At 43.8% G+C, this 19792-nt stretch overlaps 1 protein-coding gene across 1 annotated transcript in view; it reads left to right on the forward strand.

The window, feature by feature from the left end:
* Positions 1-19792, forward strand: part of IKZF1 (IKAROS family zinc finger 1) — a 296693-nt gene that overhangs the window by 25561 nt on the left and 251340 nt on the right. The window lies entirely within an intron of this gene.

The following is a 19792-nucleotide window of genomic DNA, read 5'->3' on the forward strand; positions in this document are numbered from 1 at the left end:
TGGTTGTAAAGTGTTTAGCTGGAAAATCCAGTACATTTCTCTGGCTTTTAGTACATTGTGTCTGTTGGGGATATTTTCCCCGATTCGTTCAATCGGACAGATCGTTGTTCCATCTATGGACTGGTTATGGTAATATCTATAGTGACGTGAAAGACCGTGTTTTAAAAAACCTTTTTGAATATTTCTTTTGTGTTGTCCCCATTGTGTTCTCAGGGGTTGTGTAGTTCTACCCACATATTTAATCCCACACGGGCAAGTGATCAGGTATATAATAAAATTACTCGAGCAGTTCATAGGGTTCTGAATGGTGAATGTCGTCTTATTGTATGAGGATATGAAACTTTTTTGATCTATTAGGAGTAGTGGGCAGCATAGACAACGTGGTTTCATGCACGGTCTGCTGCCCTTTGTGGCATCTGGTCTTGGGATTCCTATTGCGGTATTTGTCTTTATTCTGCTCGGTGCCAGCATGTTCTTCAACGTCCTAGCGCGACGAAATATTTGTTTAGGTTTGTTGGTGATATCCATTTTAAGGAATGGATCGTTCATCAAAAGAGACCAGTGTTTATTCAATATGTTTTTAATTGAACGATGGTTGTTGGAATATCGTGTTATGAAGCTTGGTATCACTTCATTATTTGTCTGTCCCAATTTCTGTTTCTGTTGTGCTGGTCTCTTTAGAATTTCTTTTCTATCTGCCATCTTTGCTTTTCTTTTTGCTTCTTTTACAAGGTTCTTAGGAAAAAAAAATTCTTTGATTTTTTTTGTGAGTATTTGGGCTTGGGAGTTGAAGGTTGTGATATCTGTACAATTTTTCCTGATTCTTAGAAACTGACCATATGGTATATTGGTTTTCCAGGGTTTGTGGTGGCAGCTATGAAAATTGATATATGAGTTAGAGTCCACTGTTTTGAAATGGTTTTTGGATTTGATCTGGGACTCTTCATGATAGACGACTATGTCCAAATATTCGATTTTTTCTCTACTGTAGTTGGAAGTAAAAGTTATCCCCCAGTTGTTCCCATTGAGATAATCTTTAAAGGTGTTAATCAGTGAGATGTCACCGTCCCAGATGATGAATAGGTCGTCTATATACTGTATCTCTTATAAAGCACTATGTTTTTGTTGAATGGATTTTCTGGGCCCAGAAGTAGGGTTTCCAGTAGACCCATTGTTAAATTTGCATAGCTGGGGGCAAACCCCGCCCCCATCGCTGTCCCTCTGGTCTGTAAATAGGTTGTGCCCATAAATTCAAAGAAGTTGTGTGTGAGGATATAAGCTATTGCTTGTATGATTAAATATTTCTGTTTAGTTGGTAGTTTCGTGCTGGAGATAAGATAGTGCCAGACTGCCCGGAGTCCAATATGGTGGTGGATGTTGGAGTAGAGAGCACAGACATCCAGAGTCACCCACGCATAGGAACTCTTCCATTCTATACCTTCTAGTTCTGCCAATAGTTGGGTGGAATCTCTGAGATAGGACGGTAGTTGATGTACAAGGGGCTGTAAGTGTAGATCCACAAATTCTGAGAGGTGAGGTGTTAATGACTCTATTCCAGCTATGATTGGGCGACAGGGTGGGTTGGTGACTGATTTATGGATCTTCGGTAGATGATAGAAATGCGCTACTGGTGGGTTATGTATGGTGATATATTCTTTTTCTGTTTCCTTCCTTCATCATAGGCACATTTTATCATTGTGTCCATAGTTTTTTTGTATTCCTTCGTGGGATCTTCGTTCAGTTCCATATAGTATTCCTGGTCTTGTAGTATTCTTTTTGCTTCCCTGATATAGTCCTCTTTGTTCATTATGACTATTCCCCCCCCCCCCCTTATCTGCAGATTTTATAACTATATCGTTATTCGATCTCAGCTTCTTCAGGGCACACTTCTCCTCTTTCGTTAGGTTTTGTTTACCCTCCTGAGTTTCCATATCTCTGAAGTCTTGGAGGACTTGTTTATAGAAGCTTTCGATATAGGGTCCGCGATCGTTCGTAGGGTAGAAGTTGGACTTCTTTTTCAATTCAGTATAGATGTATCTCTCTGTTTCCAATTCATTGTGGTCGAGGTACATTATGTCCTTATCTGGTTCGTTATCCAGGATCAATGGTGTAATTGATTTATCTTTGGTCTCGGGGTTATTTTTTAGCTTCTTCATGGCAAAATGCCGCTTGAGTGTTAATTTTCTCGTGAAGTAGTTAAGATCTACAAACAGCTCGTAGAGACTTGAAGGTTTTGTAGGACAAAAAGATAGGCCTCTGCTTAGAACTTTTTCTTCTGTTTCCTGAAGCGTATATGTGGATAGGTTAAAAATCGTTTTTTTAGCTATGGTGTTTTTATTTACACTGAGAGTTTGCGGTTTTGTTTTTTTGCGCCCTCTTTTTCCCCTTTTCCTTTTTCGTCTGGACTTGGTGCTTGTCTCTTTTTGGCCCTCATGGGTGAGGAGATCGTAAGGGGACTCGGCCTCCCAATCGGGTTTGGGAGTCTGGGCCATAGTTGTGGGGACTCTCCCATGATTGTCGGGAGTTCTAAAAAAGATGACGAAGTCATTTTTTCTGTAAGACTAGATTCTGAGCTACTGTGTGGTCCAGATGAATAATAGTCTGTAATGTGTTTGGAGCTAGACCGATTCATTTGATTGGCTTTCGATGGTTTGTTGAATCTGGGAATCTTGGGGGATTTAACGGGGTGACGGTGGTCGCATGCGAGGTAGACGGTTGTAGTGAGTCCTGTCGGGGTCCTTCTATCTGTAGGGTCTCCCCCTCCTCAAATCCTGGTTCCTGCGTCTGTGGATCATATATACTCAAATCCAGCAAATCTTGATCGGAATTCACTCTCTGGGTGTTGGGTCCAAACTCCTTCGTGGTCTGTTCTTTCCCTATCGGTGTACTGAATACTTCCAAGTCATCTGGTTCATTTGCACATTGACGCATTCCAATGTTATTTTTCAATTTCGGTGTTTGCGGGAGGTTCTTGGTTTTATGAAGTGTTATGTATTGTGTGGGATTGAGATTGGATGGCTTCGGTGAAGCCGAGCCCTTAGGTTGGGAGGGGTTCTGGTCTTTATGATCTCTATGAGAGGTCTTCCTCCAGTGTTTTTTATGGACCGGTCTTTGATAGATGGGTCCAAAAGTACTAGGTCTGTGTGGGGGGACCCGGTTAGGGTGTGTGGGAGACAAGGGACGGATTACCCTCTCGTCCCTATTGCCATCGGAGTCTGGTTGGGTTCCAGGATCAGATGGAGGTTGGTGAGAGGGTTGTGGTCTCCTGGGTCTATGTGTTCTCTGTTGGTTCTTTCTATAAAGGTTCCTATCCCGATTGATTTTTCTAAGTTTATTCTCTGAAATTTCCAATTCAAATCTACTGAGTTTAATGTCTAAGATATGGGAACAAGTTTTAAATTGATTCGTCTGAGCATGGATCATCAGGAGATCTTTCTTTTCTTTGATTTGCGGTTTTAGTTCTGAGATTATCGATTTTCGTTTGTTGGTAATACGTGTCATAGTAATAGTGCTGTTAGCTGCACCTATAATGCGTGGTGCAAATTGTCGGGTGCTATGCGATCACTCCAAATCAGGGGGAGGGGCAAATTTGTTTCAGGCAGCAAGATGTCTAGAGCCGGCCCTACCTAGTGGTTGCCACTATAACATTGTTGCATTATGATTGGCTGTTTGTATATATTTTGAGGATAACCATCCTGCCATATGGAAGTGATTGACCACTGAAGGAGAAAGCTTCTTTAATTACTTTAATGAATCGCATCTTCAAAGTACTGGTTATTTAAATTGTGGGGTGTTTTCATGTGACACTGGAGGAGATGCAGAAGCAATAAAAAAATAGGGCTCAAAACACTGACCTTATATATAAAACAGGGAACTTAGGAGTGCACCTGTACTGACATGGATGTAAATATTATCAGCTTCTTGTGCCAAACTCATTAGCGTCTATTGTGAATGTACACTTTTGGTAGTATGACCAAATATGGATCTGAGATGTGTGAAGCTGCAATAGGTAACTGAGACTAGACTTAAAAGTTCCTCTCTGCAACACTGCCTTGGCAATTGTTCAAACTCTAGTTCCCTTTATTGTTGCCTCTTCCAAATCAGTGTTCAGGACCAAATTTGCATTGATCATTTTCATCCTCTTATGATAACAGTCTACCCCTCTACCAGTACTGTCATCACCCCTATGCATGTGCAACCGACGTCACCTTTTTATGTATAACAATACAAAGCAGCCTCTTACTGTGTATGACACACAACTCCACTCTTCCATGTACAGTAGTCCACCTTCTTTTATCTTCGACAGCCTTATTTCCAGGTGCTGTAGCATCCCTCCTGTTGCAAGTAAAGCAGCTCACTTTTAATACTGTATGTAGTGCTAAATTAAATCACAGAGGTTTTCTAAGCAAATGATTAATTTCCCTTTAAAGGAAATGTAAAGTAAACCTATTGTGGCCAGTTTAACTTACTCGGGGCTTCTTCCAGCCCCTTGCAGTCCTTGTCGTCCCTTGCAGTCATTCCACGCGGTTCCCTTCTGCCTCTGTGGACAGGAGCATTCTGCACATGCACAGATTGTAAAAATTGCAATCCTGTATACACAGAACACTCCCAGCTATTAGAGCACAATTGAGGAGGCGCGAGGCCAGGGTCGCGCATGCGCAGTAACTGGGTTACGGAGGGAAGCTGCTAATGAGCGGAACAGCTCTGAATGACGGTGAGGGCACAGGAGTACTGCAGGGGGCTGGAACAAGCCCCAGGTAAGTTAAACTGGCTAATTTAGTTAAGATAACCTTACGATACCCTTTAAAGTTTAAAGTGTAATTCCACTTTCACAAAAAAAACCCTCAGTAAGGTACCAGTACATACATTGCAAGTACAACCTGTGTTGCACAGTGCACTGGAACATCCTTTTGGTGAGTAGGAATAATGAATGGGTCTGTGCAGTAGTTTGCTTGAAATGTATCTTTATAAAACAACAATTTTTATTTTGTAACCCAACATGTAACCAGACAGGAAATGATACATTGAACCTGGAACATACAGATCCATTACAAAGATATGAATTGCAGATAAGCCTCTCATAGTAAACATTTGCACGTTCCTTAGTTCCAACAGTATTATTGGCTTAAGTTCCTGTCTCCCCTCCCCTCCCCCTGAACCCCTTTATCCCCCTTCTGTCACCCCTGAGAGCATGTCCTTTGCTATTTTAGCCCCTATGTGATGTCAAGGCGTCCCAAGGAGCCCCTCAAATGTTCCATGAGGTACCACTTGGTATACTTGAAATGTTCCATTAACGTTCTTATCTTGTCCTTTGTATATGTTGCGAGAATAAAGCCTTATCATTTCTTGAAAAAAACTCACTGTTTTTTGTCCTTATGTATAATTGACTCGAGTCTGTCCTGATTGAAAAGATGCTGGAGTTCCTCTTGTGCGTCCCACACAGTAGGGACACTTGGGTATATCCATTTATTGAAAATCACTTTGCGGGAGGCTATAATAATCAAGTGTGCCAGTTTACTAAAATTAGAACTTGTTTTTGCGTTGGATCGGATTTGTTGGGTTCAACATAGTTGAACAAAAGCATAAGCGGACATAAAGTTAAGTGCAGGTTACATACTCGTTTTATATACACCAAGACATCAATCCAGAATTTTGCTATTGATGGGCAAGAGTATAGACAATGGAACAGATCTGCATTTTGCAGAGAGCATTTGGGACATCTCGGGGAATAATGCGCAGGAGGAGTTTGATACTTTATATTAAAGGCGAATTTAGCCCTATGAATTAATTTAAGCTGTGATTCCCTCCAAGTCTCCCCCGGTACTATGTTATGGACTATCCTGTATCCCACCAATATTTTCTCTTCCAAGCTTTCACATGATATGTCTTTTTTCCATTTAGTGAAGTTATTTTGTGCTTTAATCTCTAAGCTGATCGCTTGTAACCTAGCATGAATTTCAGATAGAGATACCTGAGAAAGATGAGGAGAAATACATTTGTCAACGGAGTCCAAGTTGGCTACCACTGGTACCTCTTTTATTTTACTTCGTAAATATGATTAATTTTGTCCATTTTGTCCATTTTTTTTTGTCCATTGTGGTAATTGTCCATAATATAGGAAATGGCCCCTGGGCATCCCAAATTTTGCTCTAATCTCATGAAATGTCAAAAGCCTCCCCCTGCGCAGGTCACAAAGCTGTCCCAGACACTCAACACCTTTTTCTTTTCAAATCAGGAAACCCCCGTGAGCCAAACTAGCTGGGAAGCTTGGGAGACCCCATAACGGCATATATTTGGAGATTTGCTGAGGTACATGGAACATTTTCCTGAGGGCTCTCCAGGCCATCACTGTGTCTCTAATAACTCTACTGTTTTTGAGTTTTTAGGGCATGTATTTTTGTGTGGTATGAAGTAGCCCAGACAACGACCATGGATCAGAGAAAGATGCCTCCAAGAAGTAGTTTGAGTATTTGCTAGTCTTATTCAACCAGTCTCTGATGTGTCTAGTCAGACATGCCAAGTTATAGCGGCGGATGTCTGGAATTGCTAATCCCCCCATAATCTAGAAAGTGTCCGCTTCGAGAGTGCTATTCTTGGCTTTTTATTTTTCAACAAAAATCTTGTCATGTCTATATGCTTCAACAGAAGAGGGATAGTCTGCAGGGGATATAACAGCCTGCCAAAAGTAACTGATTTGATCAGAGCAGCTCTTCCCAGAAGGTTGATTGGTAGGTTCTCCCAGCTGATTAACTGGCGTTTTAGATCTGAAATCAAGGGAACATAGTTCAGGGAATATAGCCTATTCGGGTCTTTGTGTATTTTAATGCCTAGATATGTGATCACTGAGCTGACCTTAACAGGGAGATGGGATAAAGTATGTTTAGGTGCGCAGGGGGAAAGATATAGGAGTTCACACTTGGATATGTTAACCTTGAACCCACTAAATGAACCCACTTCTTGAATAATTTCAAAAACTTCCTCAAGTTGAGATTCCGGGTTCCTCAAAAAAAGTAAAATATCGTCAGCGAACATGGCCTAAGAGATCACGCATCCCCTACTTCCATCCCCTCTATGTTCCCATTTAGCATCTGGGTCAGGGATTCCAACGCCAGATTGAACAGTAAAGGAGATAGGGGGCAGCCCTGCCTAGTTCCCTTTTCGAGCACAATTATCTCAGAAAGAAACCCCGGAGTATATATCCGTGCCCTCGGGTTGATGTGCATTGCTTTTATTAGTCTTCTGATACCCCCCTGAATATTCATTTTGTCTAAAATTTTCTCCATCCATGCCCAATTGACGTTATCAAAAGTCTTTTCCGCATCAATCAGCAGTAGGGCATAGGTGCTACATGATTTAGGATAGGCTCCTACATAATCCTGGGCTATTAGCACTTTCCGGATATTAGCTATAGCGGATCTTTGTCGCACAAACCTCACCTGATTAGGGCTCACCCTTCAGGGGTAAGCCTGCCTGGGCCTGGAGCTTTTTTGTTTGACAAAGCTTTAATTGTGCCTGTGACCTCTTCTGGGGTAATATTCACGTTTAAGAGAGATAGATCTTCCTCTGATAAAGTCGGTATAGATAATTTGTTGAACCAAGAAGGGGTGGGAGCCTCTGAATTATGATTATGGACTTGTTTATATAAGGTTTAGTAGAAGTCCCAGAAGGTTTTATTGATGGATTTGGGGTCGTTCAGGATTTGACCTGAGGTAGATCTTAGGTCGGTAATAACTGTAGTCGTGTGAGGAGGTTTTGCCATTCTCGAGAGGAGATTCCCCATCTTATTTCCAAATTTGTAATAATATAGATCCCTATAGGATTTTAGATATCTCTCTCTGATCTTGAAGTCTATGTCAGATTTTTTTTTTGCTGCCTGCCATTTTAAACGTGATTCCGGGGTGGGGTTACTGAGAATTTTTTTATGGGCAGATCGTAATTCTTCCATGGACGAGATATATGATTCTTCCTTTTGCCTGCAACATAACTAATTATTCTCCCTCTAAGTGTGGGTTTGGCTGCTTCCCAGAATAGAAAGATATCCTTAACATGTGCAGCGTTGTCATCTTTGTATTCCCACCACCACTGTAGTAACAACTGGGAAAAGCCCTCATCCTTATAAAGATATGATGGAAAGTTCCAGATGATATCAGTGCCCCTGGGGATTATGGGGGAAATGTTAATTGTATGGGGTGTGATCTGAAATTACTAGATCCAAAATTTCTGCCCGCGTTACCTGTGGTAGTACTGAAGGTGTGACAAAGAGATAGTCCAAGCGAGACCAAACATCATTGTAACGGTCGGTGTCAGCACACAGAGAGTATCTGATTATCGGTGATCTGCAGTATCACTGACAATACAGATGTATACCTGATCAGTAGTGATCTGCAGAATCACCAATAATACAAGTATGGCTAACCTCTGGACACCAAATAAAGAGTAAGTGTTTGGGTGCAACCGTAACTTTAATAGTTTGAAGAAACCTCACCAGAGGGGCTGGTGAGGTACTATCAGTACACGAGGCGTGCACTAGCGTACAAGTTCCAGCAAACTGGAGAAACAATACTGAAGAGGCTAAATCTCCAGAGGAGCGGGTGATTCAGAATATACTGCTGGCAAATGAACACCTGAGGGGCGGGTGAGTCAAACTGTACTGCAGCCTAAGAGATACAGTAATACTAAAATGACAGATACCTAGTGAGCAGGTAATTAAGGCTGAACTATAGCCTAGCAGAGTTGCTTAACCAGCGGAGCTGGCGCAGTAAACACCTCACCAGTGGCGAGGGCCCACTGGCGAGTAGAATGGTCAGGCAGGCAAGGGTCGGTAACAGAGAGGTACGTATCGGTACAAAATCGTGAGACAAGTGAGTAAACGGTAATCAGGCAGAGGTTCAGCAACAGGAAGATACTTATTGGTACAGAATCGTGAGACAAGAGAGTAAACGGTAATCAGGCAGAGGTTCAGCAACAGGTAGACAGATAGGCGAAAGTACAGGATCAGAAGGCAGGATCAGAGTCAGAGGAAATAGCTAAGAGTCATACACAGGAGATCAATACAGTAGTAATATCCTAGTCTGGGTGTGAAATCCGTGGCATCAACATCCGGGAACTAGTCTACAAGTAACAATAGCAATACAGCAATATCCTAGACTAGGTGTGAAATCCTTAGTATCAAGACCAGGGAACTAGCCTAAGGTCTGCGCGCTAACACGCAAGTATTCACAACAACAGACAATCCTACAATGAAGCCCGGAGGCTTATGAAGCAGAGGAGACCCCACTGGCACGCTCCCTTGAATCAGCCAATCCCGGGCGCCGTGGGACTCCTCTGACATCAGCTGACCGACAGGTCAGCTGACGGGCTTCCTCCCCGCATAAAAGTCCCGTCTGTGCGCGCACCTGCTTGCTACGGCGACCCCCTGCCCGAAAGAACATTCCGCCCTCTGCGTCCTGGACGCCGAGGGTACGGATGGCCGCATGGAGGCAGCTGCGGGCACCGGTGCTGTTCACCGCAGCTGCCTCGTTTCTCACAGTACCCCCCCCTCTAGGCCTGGACTCCGGACACGCACCACCCGGCCTATCTGGATGCAATCTATGAAACTCCATCCTGAGTTCCTCGGCATGCATGTGAGAGAGTGGTACCCAGGATCTCTCTTCAGGACCATACCCTCGCCAGTGGACCAGATACTGTAAAGATTTCCGTACTCTACGAGAATCCAAAATCCTTTCTATTTCATACTCTGGTTCTCCGTTAATCACCACAGGGGGAGGAGGAGTAGCATCCACATAAACGGCAGGCTTCAAAAGTGAAACGTGGAATGTCCTACCACCCCTGAAACTGTGAGGAAGTGACACCATATAGGTAACATTATTCACTTTTCTGGAAATGGAATAGGGCCCTATGAATTTGGGACCCAATTTCACAGAGGGCTGTCTTAGGGACAAGTGTCGAGTGGAAATCCACACCAAATCTCCCGGTGCGAACTTCCATTCTACCGAACGTCTTTTGTCGGCCTGCCTCTTTTGAGTAAAAAAGGCCTTTTCCAAATTTTGCTTCACCTTGTTCCAGATGCCTCTCATAGTCTCAGACCAATGTTCTAAGGCTGGAAAAGGTGAAGTCACCACAGGCAGGGGTGAAAACTTGGGTGATCTCCCCGTAACAACCTGGAACGGGGAGAACCCTGATGAAGCAGACTTCAAGTTGTTGTGGGCGTACTCGGCATACGGCAAGAACTTGACCCACTCAGTCTGGGCATCAGCCACATAACACCTGAGAAATTGCTCGAGAGCCTGATTTACCCTCTCAGTTTGGCCGTTGGTCTGTGGGTGGTAGCCAGAGGAGAACGATACCTTCATCCCCAATTGCTGACAGAAAACTTTCCAGAATCGAGAAGTGAACTGGACTCCCCTATCTGATACCACATCCTGGGGAATCCTGTGCAGTCTGAAAATGGGAAGAATAAACAGCTCTGCCAGTTCCTGTGCAGAGGGGAGTCCGTTCAAGGGGATGAAGTGTGCCATCTTACTGAACCTGTCAACTACTACCAAAATGACCGTTTTACCCTCAGAGAGAGGCAGTTCATCCACAAAGTCCATGGACATATGGGTCCAAGGTTCCTCGGGCACGGGAAGCGGCTGTAAGGTGCTGGCAGGCGCTCGCCTAGAAGCCTTGCTCCTGGCACAAACAGCACAGCTTCCCACAAACTCCTTACAATCAGAAGTGACGGAGGGCCACCAGACACTCCGATTTAATAATTCTAGGGTGCGAGCCACCCCCGGGTGACCAGCATTTTTATGGGCATGGAACGCCTCCAAAACCTTGAATCTCAAATGGAGGGGGACAAAAAGAACCCCCTCTGGTTTACCCTCAGGAACTTCTTGTTGAAAAGGACCCAGCTCTGAGGCCCAATCCAAGTCAACCTGCGCCCCAGAGGGTTCTGGATCCTGTTCACTGGTTCCAAGTACTTGGGCCTCATTCACCGCAATGGGAACCAGCTTCAAACAGTGGTCATGACAGAAGGGAGACCAGCTTATCAACTGTCTGGTACGCCAGTCAATATCTGGGGACTGCTTTTTTAACCATGGCATGCCTAAGATGACCGTGGATGTGGACATCTCCAATACCAGAAACTGCATAAGTTCTCTATGTAGGGCTTCAATCTGGCATACCACTTCAGGGGTCTGAGTGATGGTGACAGGCAGTGGAGAATTGTCCACCGCAGTAATTTTAATCTGCTCCCCCAGTGGAAGCAACGAAAAACCAAATTGACTGGCGAAGTTTGCGGAAATAACATTAACAGCCAATCCAGAATCTAAAAAAGCTTCAGTAGTGTGAACCTGACCCTCCCAGGTGATTGTACAAGGAAGCAATACACGTTTATTACTTAGAGGTATATCAAAATCGCCTAGGGTAGTACTTCCGGCTACTCCTAGGCGATAGTGTTTTCCGCCTTCTTAGGACAAGCAGAAACCATATGCCCTTTATCGGCACAGTATAAACATAACTTCTCGGCTCGCCTACGATTTTTCTCTACCTCTGAGCGCTTGACCTGCCCAATTTGCATTGGCTCGTCAGCTGGTGGAGAGGTAGGCGTAGATGCTGAGAAAGTACATGAGGAAAACTTTCTTGGGGGCTTAGCCCGAGTTTGTTTTTGATAACGAATTCGTCTATCAATTTTGATGGCCAAAGAAATGGCCTCATCCAGCGTTTTGGGTTCTGGATGGCCCAACATAAGATCAGACACCGCGTCAGACAATCCGGACAAGAAACAGTCCAAGAGTGCGTACTGCCCCCACCTGGCTGATACTGCTCATCTCCTGAACTCGGCAGCATAAACCTCAACGGAACTCTGACCCTGTCTGAGGGTTTTTAACTTCCTCTCAGACGTCACTGCCAAATCTGGGTCGTCATAAATTACGGCCATGGCTTTAAAGAACTCCTCTACCGAGACCAAGGCCTCATGCCCCGTAGGGAGACTATAGGCCCAGGACTGGGAGTCTCCAGACAATAAAGTCTTAATAAATGTGACCCGTTGAGCTTCTGTACCTGAAGAAATGGGTCGTAATTCAAAATAAGATAAGCATCTATTCTTAAAATTGCTAAAATCCGAGCGATGCCCTGAGAATTTTTCAGGTGGGGGTACTCTCGGCTCGATCACAGAAGGCCTAAACACTCGGTTATTAGGGTCCAATAAACAGTTAACTGACTCAGCTAGCTGGTCAATCTGAGTCTGCTGAGCGTTCACCGTTTTAATGAGTTCATTAACGGTGACAGTTAACACGTCGACCCATTGACAGAGTGCCTCCATAATACTTTACTGGTCTGTTGTTCTGTAACGGTCGGTGTCAGCACACAGAGAGTATCTGATTATCGGTGATCTGCAGTATCACTGACAATACAGATATATACCTGATCATTAGTGATCTGCAGAATCACCAATAATACAAGTATGGCTAACCTCTGGACACCAAATAAAGTGTAAGTGTTTGGGTGCAACCGTAACTTTAATAGTTTGAAGAAACCTCACCAGAGGGGCTGGTGAGGTACTATCAGTACACGCAGCGTGCACTAGCGTACAAGTTCCAGCAAACTGGAGAAACAATACTGAAGAGGCTAAATCTCCCGAGGAGCGGGTGATTCAGAATATACTGCTGGCAAATGAACACCTGAGGGGCGGGTGAGTCAAACTGTACCGCAGCCTAAGAGATACAGTAATACTAAAATGACAGATACCTAGTGAGCAGGTAATTAAGGCTGAACTATAGCCTAGCAGAGTTGCTTAACCAGCGGAGCTGGCGCAGTAAACACCTCACCAGTGGCGAGGGCCCACTGTCGAGTAGAATTGTCAGGCAGGCAAGGGTCGGTAACAGAGAGGTACGTATCGGTACAGAATCATGAGACAAGAGAGTAAACGGTAATCAGGCAGAGGTTCAGCAACAGGTAGACAGATAGGCGAAAGTACAGGATCAGAAGGCAGGATCAGAGTCAGAGGTAATAGCTAAGAGTCATACACAGGAGATCAATACAGTAGTAATATCCTAGTCTGGGTGTGAAATCCGTGGCATCAACATCCGGGAACTAGTCTACAAGTAACAATAGCAATATAGCAATATCCTAGACTAGGTGTGAAATCCTTAGTATCAAGACCAGGGAACTAGCCTAAGGTCTGCGCGCTAACATGCAAGTATTCACGACAACAGACAATCCTACAATGAAGCCTGGAGGCTTATGAAGCAGAGGAGACCCCACTGGCATGCCCCCTTGAATCAGCCAATCCCGGGCGCCGTGGGACTCCTCTGACGTCAGCCGACCGACAGGTCAGCTGACGGGCTTCCTCCCCGCATAAAAGTCCCGTCTGTGCGCACGCCCGCGCACTACGGCGACCCCCTGCCCGAAAGAATGTTCCGTCCTCTGCGTCCTGGACGCCGAGGGTACGGATGGCCGCATGGAGGCAGCTGCGGGCAGCGGTGCTGTTCGCCGCAGCTGCCTCGTTTCTCACAATCATGAGGATGAGAGTGGAAGGTAAACTCTTCACTGTCTGGATGTAAAACTCTCCAGCTATCACATAGTGATGTAGTAGTTATATAGTCGTTCAAGGTTTGTGATTTGGTGACGGAAAGTTTGCTCGCTGGGACTCTCCTGGATCTATCCTCATAAGTGTTCATGATGGCATTAAAATCCCCCCCTTGAATTATTTTAACATCTCCCAACAGTAGTACCTCTTTTCTAACCTCGTTGTAAAAGGACTTATCTTCCTCATTTGGGGCATATACATTAAAGAGGACCAGTTCCTCTCCGGCTAACCGCAACCTGATCCATACCCACCGACCCCTATTATCAAATTTGTGATTTACAATTTGTCCCTGTAAGGATTTATGTAGTAAAATTATCACTCCGGCTTTGCGTCCCTGGGCTGGAGAGCCAAAGACCTGTCCCACCCAACATTTAGCCATATATTTAAATTGTTTCTGCGTCAAATAGCACTCTTGAAGCATTGCTATGTCTGTTTTAACTTTTTTAAGGTGGCGAATCACTATGGAGCGCTTCCCTGGGGAGCGCAAACCCTTGACATTCCATGATGTTATATTCAGCATCATGGGGGTTTTGTGCCATGGATCAGGTTGGGTGACAATCTACACACAGCAAGTAGTTTGAAAGTGCTCTCCTTTGCGGGGTGACAGAATCCTCCCAAAATTTCCCTCCCCCCTTCCCTAACCCCCTCCCCTCTTGGCAAGAATTTACAAGTAGGAGCTGGATTACTCCTAAGCTTCCCCATCAAATATAGTGTCCGTGCCAGTAAGGGAAAAACAAAAAACAACAAAAAAAAAAAAGAAAAAAAAATAAGCAACAAAGAGCATAGCTACGTGACTCCACTTCTTCCCTGGACGTCATCTTCTCCCTTTGTGTTCCAAGCCGGCGCTCCGGCCGATATCATATCCTTAGCTGTAGGTAATGTACTATAACCCACACCTCTAGTCCAAATAAGAGGTTGTCAATAACAAAAATCCTGAACTATGTAGAAAAGAGTCAACATGACTTCTGTATTCTGAGGGGTGAGCAAATTACAGTATGGCAGCGCCCCCTGCCTAACAGGCTTAATCAGTGCAGAAAAAGAAGTTCACAGTTTCAATCTGGTTCAGCATTGTTTTTTCGCAGAAAAGTAAGGGCCGCAGTGACTATATGAAATACATGAGTTTCATCAGTGTCATCGGTTACTCTCAAGATAGCAGGATATTGTAATGCAAACTTCCATTTTTTTTCAATGCATAGAGCACACGCAGGGTTGAAAGCCTGACGTTTCTTCGAGACCTCAACAGAGTAGTCATTAAAGATTCGGATCTGTGTGTTTTGATGTTCCAAGGGGTGGTCTAGCTCCCTGTATGAGCGTAGCAGATCGTTTTTTTCTGCAAAGTCTAGATATCTAGCAAGGACTAGGCGTGGAGGGCGTTTGTCAGAAGGAGATCGTGGGGGTCCCACTCTGTGGGCTCGCTCCACTTTACATCCTCTCTTGAAGCCTAGCATTTTAGGAAGTGTAGAGGCGCAGAAGTCACGCAGTGCTTGGGCTGTCATAGACTCAGGGAGGCCTACCACTCTGAGGTTATTGCGTCGCGAGCGGTTTTCCAGATCTTGCAATTTCTCCTGCATTTGCTTGTGCTCTGCTTTCATCTTCTTATTCTCCTTCTCCTCATTAGCTCTGTCGTCTTCTATCTTTTGTATGCGTGTTTCAGCTTGATCTAAATGCTGATCATGGGATTGTAACTTATATTTTACTTCTCTCAGAGACTGATCTATGGCTGTCTGTATAACTGTCTGCAGCTCTGGCGCCAGTTTCTCCACCACTGCCGTGGCCAGTTGCTGGTAATCAATGTCCCCCCTTTCTCTCTCACCTTGATCTGGCAGCTGCAAGTCCTCTGGGCAGTCGGAGGCTTGTGAGTGCTGAGAGTGTTGCGAGTGCTGAGGATACTGAGACCCTTGGTCCATAGCGGGAGATTGTGGCTGGTCGTGCTGCAAGGGAAGAGGGGCGGCGGCCATGTTGGGAGCGGCTTCCTCCGTGATCGGAGCCTGTTTTGTTGTGGACCGCGTTATGTAGCAGTCCATGAGACGGACGGATGGCTGCTGGCGAGTCCAGGTGGTCTCCAGGGGAGTTTGCCGAGGAGCGGGGGCGCTTTGTGTGCTCTGCGGATCGCCGGCCAGAGACTCGGCTAACGGAGCTCCCGAGTCAGCCTCCTTCCATCCAGGCGCCGGAACCGGAAGTCTCTGAAATGTATCTTGCTGATATATAAAGACTTCTGGTTAAGACCAGGGCCAATGACCCAGCAAGCCTAACAGGCTCTGTGATATGTGACCTTATTGTCATTCTACAGTAAGCCATACATAATACAATCTTATTGCATACTCTTTGTATATTCATTCCAATACACAGGTTATATAAGAATCAGCAGATTAATTATAATTTGGATATACTGTTCTGGTAGTATATTATTCTATATAAATGGTGTAACATTGTACTGTATATAAATTGTACAATCAGGAAACTAATTCGAAAAAAATAAATATCTACAAAATTAGGACTGACGAAGGTGAAATCATGGGTGATCTGCACAAATATTCAAAACCCTCCAAACATTATTTTAGAAGCTATAAAAAGTTCCACCAGACTTTATCAAGTAGATTCTATACAACGCCATAGGAAAACTTAGTTTACCAAAACTCACTCAGCAAGCTAGGAAGTCTTTTAATGAGCCCATTAACTACTCTGAAGTTTTAAATACTACTAAACATATAAAACTATGTAAAACCCCAGGTGCAGATGCTTTTGGCACTATCAATTATAGGAAATAAAAGGACCATTTAACTTCACATCTAACTTCCTTAGTGAAAATCCAAAAATAAAATTCCCTCTGAATTTCAAAATAGCCATAATACCAAAAACCTAACAAAGACCACCTCAATTCCAAACACTATACTGTAGGTCAATAGCCCTTCTAAACCTTTAAATCTGCACATCAATATTGGCATCCAGGATTTCTAAAAAAAAATAAATAATAATTTATGATTTGAAAGTGAGTTTTGTCTTACTATGACAAGCTAAAGATTATATTGCCCACAGTAACAAGTCTAAGGGTAGGCTTATGCTTCTCACATGAAGAAAACTTTTGTCAGCTTATCATGGGCATAAATGTTTGAGATCCTCCATCATGCTGGAATCCAGGGAAATTTCATTAGCTGTCTCAAACAGTTGTACTCAGAACCTCAAGCCACTCTTAAATTACAAGGATGAAATGGCTCCTATTTTATTAACGAAGCAGGGGTGCCCTTTTATCCCTGCCCTGTTTGCACTAGCCATGGTTCCCCTTGACTCATGCAATCACATTACACCCCGACATATAGGGCTACACATTAGTAAACTTCACCTTTTTATTGATGATATTTACCTGACCCTTAAAAACCCAACAGTATCAACATTGAACTTATTACAGGTCCTGCTAGGAACAAGCACTACCACTGCACTACCACCAATGCATTCTTATGACTTTGGTTTAGACTTTTTTTTCCTGAAAATATTTTGAACAGTAAATTATGTTTGAAAGTTAAGATCCAGTTAGGTGACATTGAAAGTTCTATTTAAATATAATGGGCCTTATGCAATTCACTTTTTCACCTGAGTCTTCTTCTAGGTCATAATTTTACAACTAGTAAATAAAATGCCTTTTAAACCACCAGCAAGCAAACACATACTAAAAATAATATTGACAGTACCTTTTCACCTACTTTTTGGTACTATTTCCATTGCAAAGTGCTCAAAAGTTATTTTAAATTGAAGATGAAAAATATTCTCCTGGGAGAAAACGCAGGAGAACAAGTGAGTCGCATACGGCCCAGAATGTGCTTTTAAAACGGCAACTGTGACAGAATGATGCAATATTAGAAAAAAAAACAAAAAGCGATATAACAGAAAATAAAAAGAGGAAACTTATTTCTTTGCTACTAATTCCTTATTTGTACTACACATACAATTCATTGTCATACCTTTTGTTTTGCTTCAGGTTTGCATTAAGAATTTTTTTCAAATTGCAGAGTGCTGAAAAGTTATTTTAAATAAAAGATTCAAAATTATTTACTAGTTGAAAACTTAGGAGAAAAATCGATTTGAATAGGAGCTATGTTTAGTCATTATAGATAGCAATGTAAAGTCCATCAAATGATCTCTACATCCACAAGATATTATCAAAGCAAGAAGAAATCATGAAATATTCTGATGAGTTTAGGCTTTTGATCATTGAACTTTATTTATAAATCAGACATACAAGTACACTCATACCTGCTCATTTACTGTGTAATCATACTGTACTGGTAAGCGACATTAATGCGGTCTAACACCCAGCATTTCAACTTTGCTTTAAAAGATTGCTTACAGCTTAGAAACTATTATGCCAGATTTTTTTTTAAAGAGACTCTGTAACGTCAAAAAGATCCCCTGGGGGGTACTTACCTCGGGTGGGGGAAGCCTCTGGATCCTAATGAGGCTTCCCACGCCGTCCTCTGTCCCACGGGGGTCTCGCTGCAGCCCTCCGAACAGTCGGCGACAGAGCCGACTGTCAGTTCAATATTTACCTTTGCTGGCTCCAGCGGGGGCGCTGTGGCTGCTCTTGGCTCCGAATTACACGGAAATACCTGATCTCAGTCGGGTCCGCTCTACTGCGATCAGGTATTTCCGTGTAGTTCGGAGCCGACAGCCGTCAGAGCGCCTGCGCAGGAGCCAGGAAGGTAAATATTGACGTCATTATTCTTGGAGGGCTGCAGCGAGACCCCTGAGGGACGGAGGACGGCGTGGGAAGCCTCATTAGGATCCGGAGGCTTCCCCCACCAGAGGTGAGTACCCCCCAGGGGATCTTTTGATGTTACAGATTCTCTTTAAGCAGAAATTCACTGAATGGGTTAAACATGACATTTTAGTTTTGCATTTAGCTAGAAATTCCCTCAGTGCTGAGGTTTAGATACAAATGTATATTTGTTTGGAATGCAAATAGACATCTGAAAAGCCTGTCTGGGAAGCCCTCTGTGCTTTCTCAGAGAGGTGTTTGTTTACTTACATTGTAAATCGATACATTTGTATCTAAACCTCAGTACGGATGCAGATTTCTAGCTAAATGCAACACTAAAATGGCATGTTTAACCCATTCAGTGAATTTCTGCTAAAAAAAAAATCTGGCATAATAGTTTCTAAGCTGTAAGCAATCGTTTAAAGCAAAGTTGAAATGCTGGGTGTTAGACCACTTTAAAGGAAGTTGTCCCTAAAAAAATGTACAATCAGATTGTATTTATAATAGGTAAGAGAGCAGAATGATGACCTCACCAAGTAATTTCTAATCTGCACTGCATAACCAGCATGGCAGGCGAGAGACCAGTGGCATCATTATTGGTGGAGATACTGGGTATGTACATCATTATTATTGATTTATATAGCGCCAGCATCTTCCGTGGCACTGTACAACAGCATACAGGGTATAACAATACAAAACAAACAATACAACAGTTAATACAAGACAAGGGTGGGTTACAGCTGATGCAGTGAACATTACATATGTTACACAGGGGTGGGAGGTATGTACACCCATTATGCAAACACTAGTGCACATGACAGGTGGGGGGCCCAAGCACTGCCACTGCTCGGGACCCCCAAACCAGCATGTAACAAAATATAGGGAATGCAGGTGAGCCCCGGAGCTGCCACCACCAGGAACTCACTCCCACCACTGCTTCAACTTACCAAACACAAAAGGATTGCTCACTCCCAGACAGCACTCTGCCACTTATATAGTCTGCAGACTGCCAGTCAGCCTATAAGAAGTGTAAATACATTACACCTAGTCTGCAGTACTTAATTGAGCAGAGGCTGAGCAATTCAGCCAATCATTGGAGAGGGTTCAGTTGCATATAGACATGGGCTATATGACCAGCAGGGGGCACCAGCGTGCAGGAAACTCCCTCTGATCTGCCCCCCTCCTAACAAAACAATCCTTTTGTGTTTGGCATGTTGAAGCAGTGGCGGGGGTTAGTTCCTGGTGATGGAAGCTCTGGGGCTCACCTGCACTCCCCTATTGTGTTACATGCTGGTTTGGGGGTCCCGAGCAGCGGCAGTGCTCAGGGCCCCCGCCTGTCATGTGCACTAGTGTTTACATATTTTAAATTTCATTTGCAGCTCCATATGCAGTTTAGTTAGGAGGGGGGTGGATGCGAGGGAGTTTCCTGCATGCTGGTGCCCCCTGCTGGTCATATAGCCCTTGTCTATATG

Source organism: Hyperolius riggenbachi, chromosome 5 (genome assembly GCF_040937935.1).
Source record: "Hyperolius riggenbachi isolate aHypRig1 chromosome 5, aHypRig1.pri, whole genome shotgun sequence".
In the NCBI taxonomy this organism is placed as follows: domain Eukaryota; kingdom Metazoa; phylum Chordata; class Amphibia; order Anura; family Hyperoliidae; genus Hyperolius; species Hyperolius riggenbachi.